Here is an 8097-nt window from a genome sequence, read left to right as displayed (position 1 = left end):
ATAAAAAGGATCAGGAGTAGACTTTTTTAGAAGAAAAAAAAGTAGGACTAGTAATCATTTATCTCAAACAAAATTAAAAGACTCAATCAAGAGAAAATCTACATTATATATCAGCTATATTAGTATTATTTTAGATGCATGTTTATGTATGTATAAATGTATATTACATGTGTATGTGTATGTATGCATGGAGGTATATAGATATATGTATGTGGGTACATATATAAGTAGCACATACAAGAGAACATTGTACACAACAATAAGAGTAGGCAGTGATCAATTCTGATAGACGTGGCTCTTTTCAACAATGAGGTGATTTAAGCCAATTCCAAAAGATTTGTGATGGAGAGAGCCATCTGTATCCAAAGAGAGGACTGTGGAGAGTGAATGTGGATCACAACATAGGATTTTCACCTTTTTGTTATTGTTTTTGTTTTTCTCCTCGTTTCTTCCCCTTTTTAATCTTATTTTTTGTGCAGTATGATAGTGGAAATGTGTGTAGAAGAATTGCACATGGTTAACATATATTGGATTACTTACTGTCTAGGAGAGGTGCTGGGGGAAGGCAGGGAGAACAAATTTGGAACATAGAGTTTTACAAGGCTGTGTTTTGAAAACTATCTATGCATGTATTTTGAAAATACAAAGCTAAAATAATAATAATAATAATAAAGAAATTAATTCCTCCATGGGAAAGGGAAGACTAAGAAGAGGACAGAAAAGGGTCACTATTATCATATACAATATCAAGCAATCACAGTCTCTCTCTACTTTTTGCCCCAGAGGTATTTACTTAGTTTAAGCCCCACGATCATGATAATGGCAGCATGGTACTTTCATGGCAAACCTTTCCCTCTTTATTTCTGGTTATTCAGTTAAACTGGGCACTTGATCTCTCCTTTTAACCTTGTGTCCTGATGCATATTCTATCTCTCAAAGAGCCTCTCAGACTCTTCCTGGGCAGGGAAAAAAATTAACATTACCCCATTAATACACAAGCTTTCTTTCTTCCAAAGAATTGAGACGTGCCAAAAGATTCTGTTCCAGCCAGTAAAATTTCATCTTTCAGTATGCACTTTCGTATAGCAAAGAAGCACCCATAATTACAAAATCATAAACAATAAATTTATCAAAATTTTAGATGACAAAACAGTGGGATAAACACCATATAAATGACAATATTGAAAAAGAACTTGATAAGTTAAAATATTAGGCTAAATCAAACAAGATGAAATTTATCAGAGATGGTAGAAGTCTTACAAAAAATTATAACCAAGCTGTGAAAGCCTTTTGAATTGCCCTCTGTCAAGGTCCTACCAATGAAAAGAAAACAGAGTAGACCAGATCATATGAATCCTTGCTTAACCTCGGCTTACCTCTTTCTCAGATCCCAATAAGCTAGCCTCTCCTCCCCTTTTATAACAACTGCTTTCCTCCTGTCTCCCCCCAAATAGATCCCATGATACATATTCCCACTCTCAGGAGGGAAGCATCACTTTAACCTCACTCTCCATCTCATTCTACTGCTCCCAAAGTTATAGGTCAATCACTTCTAGCTCCTTCCTTCATACTCCCCATTCACAGAATAAATTTGGTCATTCATATTGTTTTGATGAGCAGAGGAAAACTTCAATCCTTCAATCCTGCCTACGATGGCAGATCATTGGTCCTTTGAGTCAGTCCTGTAGCTGAATCCTGTTATATATATTGTCTCCACCAATTAGAATACAAGCTTCTTTAGAACAGGAACTATCATACTTTTTATATCCTCAGCACTTAGGGTACAGCAAGTCCTTACATATTTGTTTCATTCATTCAAGTAAAATATATGAGATGCATATCTAGACATCAATTCATCTGAAAAACAGTTGGGGGTTTTAGTAGATTTCAGGTTCCTTATAAGTGAGCAATGTGATATGTAATCAGACTGCATTAAGAAGAGTTAAAGCATATATATTAGTGTAGAGGGGATAATTCTGCTATCCCTATCCCAGTCAGACCATAGAGTTCTGAGCACTACATTTTAGGAAAGATATTCAAATGTATCCAAGGAAGGACAGCCAGGATGTCTTGGACTTTTTTTTTTTTTTTAACACGACAACGGGAGATTTAAAGAAAATACAATAACCATCTTCAACTATTTGAAGCACTTATCAGAAAAGGTATTAGAATTATTATACTTTGGCTCTGATGAATAAAACAAAGAGCAATGAAGAGAAGTTTAAGAGAAAAACGACTTGATACAAGGAGGGGGGAATTCTTAATTAGGTATATATAAAATTGAAACAGGCTGGCTGAAAAATAATGGTTCCCCTTCCAAGCAAAGACTAAATAACATTTCAGAGGGAATATTGAATATAGATTAGATTAAATGGCTACCAAGAGTTTTTCTAATTTTGAAACACTGTGATTCTGCCGTCATCCAGCTTTCACAATATAAATTTGCCCTTGTTTATAAAGTCAACATAATTTTAGGGAGTCAACATAATTCAGTGGAAAGAGAACTGAACTTGAACTGATCCTGAATTCAAATCTCAGTTTTCTTACTCTAACTATAAAACCCAAGACACAACAAAAGAGAAGCAAAGTTCTCTTATTTATATTAACTCACAGGTTTATTCTGAGTGAAGTGTTTTGTAAATTATGAAATGCTATGTACATGTAAACTATCATTATTATGTTCATCTCAGAAGATATTTGGACTAAAGTTGAGGGTTTTTTCCCCCACAAAGTATTTCATCCACTATGAAATGCTTCCTTGAATTAAAAAGAAAAAAATGGAAATAATTTGTCCTCTGTAACTACAGGCACATTTTTATGATGAAAAATTTTTTTAATTTAAACTTTAAATGCTTAATATAAATATCACTAAACATTTTTGTTTTAAAACATTTTAGCAAAAGTTTTATGGGATATTTCAACACAAAAAGCATCAAAATAATCAAATAACTCCCATTTAAATAATTTTTGAGGTCTGCAAAGCCTTTTCCTCTGTAAGAATTGTGGTGTTTTTTTATTATTCTTATTTTAGAGATGAAGAAACTGGAATTAAAAGGTTAGGTAATTCACTTATAAATATGCTGAATTGACCCCCAGGTTTACTTACTCTGATTTTAGTATTCTTTCTGCTATACTCTACTGCTAAAGCAGCTTTCAGGGAAAATATGTACCCAAAATCACTTGTTCATTTTAGAAAATTTTGCCCTGTTTCTTCAAATAAGTTACAACTATTTCAAAGGTGTAAATCTTACTAATTTTCTTTTAACCTTCCCATATCCATTTAGATCACCTATTCTAGATCACCTAGATCAATATTTTGTCTTCAGTGAGCATTCAATAAATTCTGTGGACTAATGAAAATGAACTTTTAAACTCATTAGGTTACTAATTAGGCTACTATGTAGCTCTGCGATATATCCTTTCTATATGATAAATACTCTTAGAAAATATTTTCTGTATTGTCCCAATATTTTGGGAAAATTTTATATACTTGTAACATATTTTGGTCTGTTTTTGCTACAGGAGTAGCAAAGTATCTAGAAGTTACTACCCTAAACACTGTTGCTTTATGTTTTATGGAGAATCAAGAAAATTCTGGAGGAATATGACTTCATATACCACATGTGCCTGTGGAGGCATTATCTTATTAAATGAGACCTGAGTATGGATGGGACAATTGATGGATTATGCAGCAAGCAAGGCATATACATAACAAGCTATTACAATAAGATACGTAGGTCCCTGCTTTCAGCCACATGTGAATTACTTAAAGAAATGTATACAAATTAGGCTCAGTCCTTTTAGGACATTAGTTTTGTGCATCAAGCCAGGTTTGTACATTTTCTTCTTGAGTTGGATGGAACATTTTCCATATAGCCAAATAAAAACCATAGAGGAGAATGAAATCTCTGTTCCACTAATTTTTCAAAAAACAATTTTACTTTTGGTGGCAGATGATGCATATTTCCAAAATATTAACATTAACTAGCACACTTCTTCTAGGGATTACAAAATTACAATGCTACTTTAAAGAATTAATCTAAAACATGGACAATTAGTTATAGATACAGCTTCTTTTGTATCATGGTGAAAATACCAACTAGACTTATACTCAATTCAATGCCAAAATATACATTCATAAACTTGGCCCTTCAGATGAGCTTTAATGTTCTGCTATTTGACTTCAAAGGAAGGGGAAATTGTGGGAGGTTTTTCTTTTTATTTTTATTTTGTTTGGGTTTTGACCAATTACAATCTCCTAATACAGAGAGAAATCACCAATAATATAAAAGCTGCAATTCTGGACAAAACCAAAATGTAGCTACAATATATTAAAACTCTATAGGCAAAAAATGTGTAGGTCTGTGTTTATGCCAATGTGTGAACATGCCAGCTTGGGAGGGTGTGGTGATGAACATGGCAAGAGTAAGAGAAAATATTCTGGAACACTGAGTACTTTTCATAAGGTTACTATTAATGTTTACATGTATGCTGTTTATTTGCCATTTGAACTTGGAATACCAAAATCAGAAGGAATCCTGAGGTTTCCCCCCTCAAACATAACAGTAAATTTTAGTGCAAAGTGATGTAAAATGACTGATATTTTCATTTGTACTATCTTTTAACCTAAGGTGTTTTTGTTTGTTTTTAACTTTCTGCTTTGGTTTACTAGGCATAGTAAAATAGATTTGGCTAAATGAATGATTCTTTTTATTCCCTTCAAATAAAAAGCTAAATTAATCAATTGGTTTCTGAGGCAGCATTTTCCCCCAATATTTGATCAAATATGATAAAATCTAAAAATGATCAAATTAGTTCATGTCTATATCTTTCCAAAATCCTTCTTTGCTTGGGGAAAATTACCATTTCTAAATTATTGGCGAGGAAATGATAAAAAAAAATTTCAGGTTACTAGAAGCATATAACTGATTGCTGATTGGCTGCTTGCCATCCAACAAATGGCTAAGTGTTCAGATGATTGGCTTAATTTATATTGAGCTTAGAAATAAATGTAGTACTATATGGAATGCATTTTAAGAAAACTTTTGAATGCTAAATGCTTATAATAACCTAAAAAAAGTCACACAATGTGGGAAGTGGGAAAATCTAACATCAATATACTGTCCATATATAAAGCTAATGCCTTTAGCCTACCAAAAGGCATACACTTTTAAGCATGTATTTTTAAATCACTAATGATGAAATTATGTTGATGAATCATAAAATTGTAAGCATTCTTAAGTATTATATATTCCAGTTGATAGGGTTAATGGATTCCAGAAAAAGACCATGTCCCTGGCAACAATCCAGTATTTGAGTGGGTCCCAGTAAGAAACAAACTAACCTTATAGAATTATCTTGTACTGACAGAGTTATCTTGTAGAGATGGAGTTATTTGTACTGACACTCACTATTGCTGTCCACAATCTGGAGATCAAGCTATAGAAGTCAAACTCCCAAGACTATCTTGTATAAATAGGATGACCATGGGGACTAGTTAATTTACTGAGGTACACAATTAGCATGGCTAGCACATTTCACTATGGATCCTTTCCCATAAAAGATTAAGTGCAAGTTCCAATAGGGTACTTAGCCCACTAGTTAAAGCATTATAATGAAGCTTTGTTCCTTGAACTGAAGATGGTTTGAACCTGTGAATTCATTCCAGATGATGCACATCTTCATAATGCATTGTACCTCATTACAACCAGTTAATTTGAAAGAGAAAACTGAGTTCCAGAAAAGTAAAATGAAGAAAGTTATATTCAAATTCTTTCATTTATTTCCCAAGCATTTGCTAATGTAACCAGCCTTCTAACCAAGCCTGGGACATTTGGCACCCTGCTGAATTTTCATACTTCTTAACTGGTGTAGAGAAGGCTGAGATCTTCTTTGCAATAGTTTGAGAGATTTGGGGTACACATAGGGTTCCAGACATTTTTAAAGAAAAAGAAACATTTTGGATGCTTCAATTATGTAAGAAAAACTGTTTCTTCTTGCTTGCCTCTTCCTCCTCCTGAGAGATTTCAGAGACTTTCCCTTGGTTTGAACTAAGATTGTATTTCATCAGATTATATTCCATCTGAAGGTCACATTCACTCTTGTTTGTTTTTAAATATATTCTAATCTGTAGAATTTCTCCAAATTCTGTTTGCTAATTTGCTTAAATAAAGTAGTATAATTAATATTTGGAATTTATAAGGGTCTTTTGTGTAAACAATATTGAATGGAAAGGAGCTAAGTAGACAAATGTAAACTGAGGTCTACTTCCTCCTTAAGAGCAATCAGGGAGGCAGCAGCTTCTGTTCTAATCCTGTCGTGCCCAGAGAACCAAATATATTTGAGGGGGCAAATAAATATAATCCTAGTTCATTTTCTAAGAAACTGGAGAAATTTTTCCAGCCTGGAAGTGTTCCTGAGGCCAGTTTTTATCTCTCATCCATTGGGTTTTTGGTTTTATACACACAGATCCTGTCTTTCTCTTTATAGGGTTAGACCAGATGCCTGTGAATTGTTTCCACATATTTAAATAATGCTTGGGTACATACCAATTCTATATAGGTTACACTATACTATTAGTGTCTGGGAAGCAGAAGATAAAGGAAAATACTCTATCCACTGTACCACCTACTCACTTCAGTGGTATAGAGGGAGTCAGCTGTCAAAATTATGAATAGTGCATAAGCTAAGGAATTTGATACACTTTAGGGAACCATTGCAATTGGCTTTTACTTAAGGAGAAAAGGAAAGGCCAATAGAAATACCTGATTATTTTGGCACATATAGTTAAATGTTTATGCAGTCCTAAAAATAGCAGTTATGCAACAATGTCAAATAAGGATTATTGCATTTTTGGTATTTGTGTTGCCAGACCCTGACATGGTATCTGGTAATAGGTGCTTAATAAATGCATGTTGACTGATTGATTGAGCTCTCCGTAAAAGCATTGAGCTCATACCTATTTCAGTACTAGGGCTTTTTAAATAAAGTAAAAATAATTGTATTATATGTAGTAGAAAGAGCACTGAATCCCAAAACAGAAGACATAAACACTCTGTTGGATATATAAATAGGAAAAATTTATTCTATCTCTCTTAGTCTCAATTTTCTTACATAAAAATTGTGGCTAATAATGTTTGTATTATCCATCTCACATGGTTATTATGAGAATCAGATGAAATAAAATATATAAAGTCTGATAAAACCAAAAATTTAAAGCTGGAGGGTCATTTAGGGGCCATCAGATCCAAGCTTCTCATTTTACAGATGAGGATACTGAGACCTAGAGAGATTTAGTGACTTGCTCAGTATCACCCAGGTAGTGGGATTGGAAGCCAGGTCTTTATGACTCCAAATCCAGTGCCCTCTCTCCTATAAAATGTAAAGATTTCCATAAATATTTTAAACCACTATTGTTATTTATATTCAGGGTTTTTTTTTTAAATTTAGTTTACAGTTTTTATTTAATACTACAAAAAATATTTAGTCAAACAGACCAAAGCCCATGTCATCATCAGACTCCTCGGATTCTTCTTTTTTTTTTTGTTTACTTCCTCTTCTCCTCAGCTGGGGCAGCTGTGCTAGCAGGAGCAGCACCACCCGCAGGGACAGCACCACCCGCAGGGGCAGCACCACCAGCTATTGGGACAGGTTCACCAACATTGCAGTTGAGACTTCCAATGTTTATATTGTTCAGGACCTTTGCAAATAATCCAGGCCAGAAGGTTCAACATTTACATCTGCTGCTTTAATGAGAGCATTAATTTTATCCTCCCTGACTATACCCTTATCATTCTGAAGGATGAGGACAGAGTAGATGCAAGTGAGCTTGGAGATGGCCATTTCAGGAGATGAATGAAGAGAAACTTGTTTGTAGTGGTGCTAGTCTCTGGCTGAAGTGAAGGTTCATTCAAATGTGGCCTGAGCTTCCAAAGAAGAAGCAAGCACCTTACAGACTACTGAAGAGCTATATTCTGTTTTAAAAAATTATCATTCATTTTGCTTTTTTCATTTCTTTATTCATTTCATGGTTCTATAATTTGTTTCTATGCTTACTCCATCTATCTAGGTACCAACTCTCCTATGCCTTACATGAAG

General features: G+C 33.9%; 1 pseudogene; it reads right to left on the bottom strand.

The window, feature by feature from the left end:
• Positions 1 to 7481: 7481 nt before the first annotated feature.
• On the bottom strand, positions 7482 to 7842 carry LOC100930594 (annotated as a pseudogene).
• Positions 7843 to 8097: the final 255 nt, after the last annotated feature.

Source organism: Sarcophilus harrisii, chromosome 3, assembly GCF_902635505.1.
Source record: "Sarcophilus harrisii chromosome 3, mSarHar1.11, whole genome shotgun sequence".
In the NCBI taxonomy this organism is placed as follows: Eukaryota; Metazoa; Chordata; class Mammalia; order Dasyuromorphia; family Dasyuridae; genus Sarcophilus; species Sarcophilus harrisii.
The sequence above is the reverse complement of the archived record's forward strand: the minus strand, read 5'-3'. Positions and strand labels throughout refer to the sequence as shown.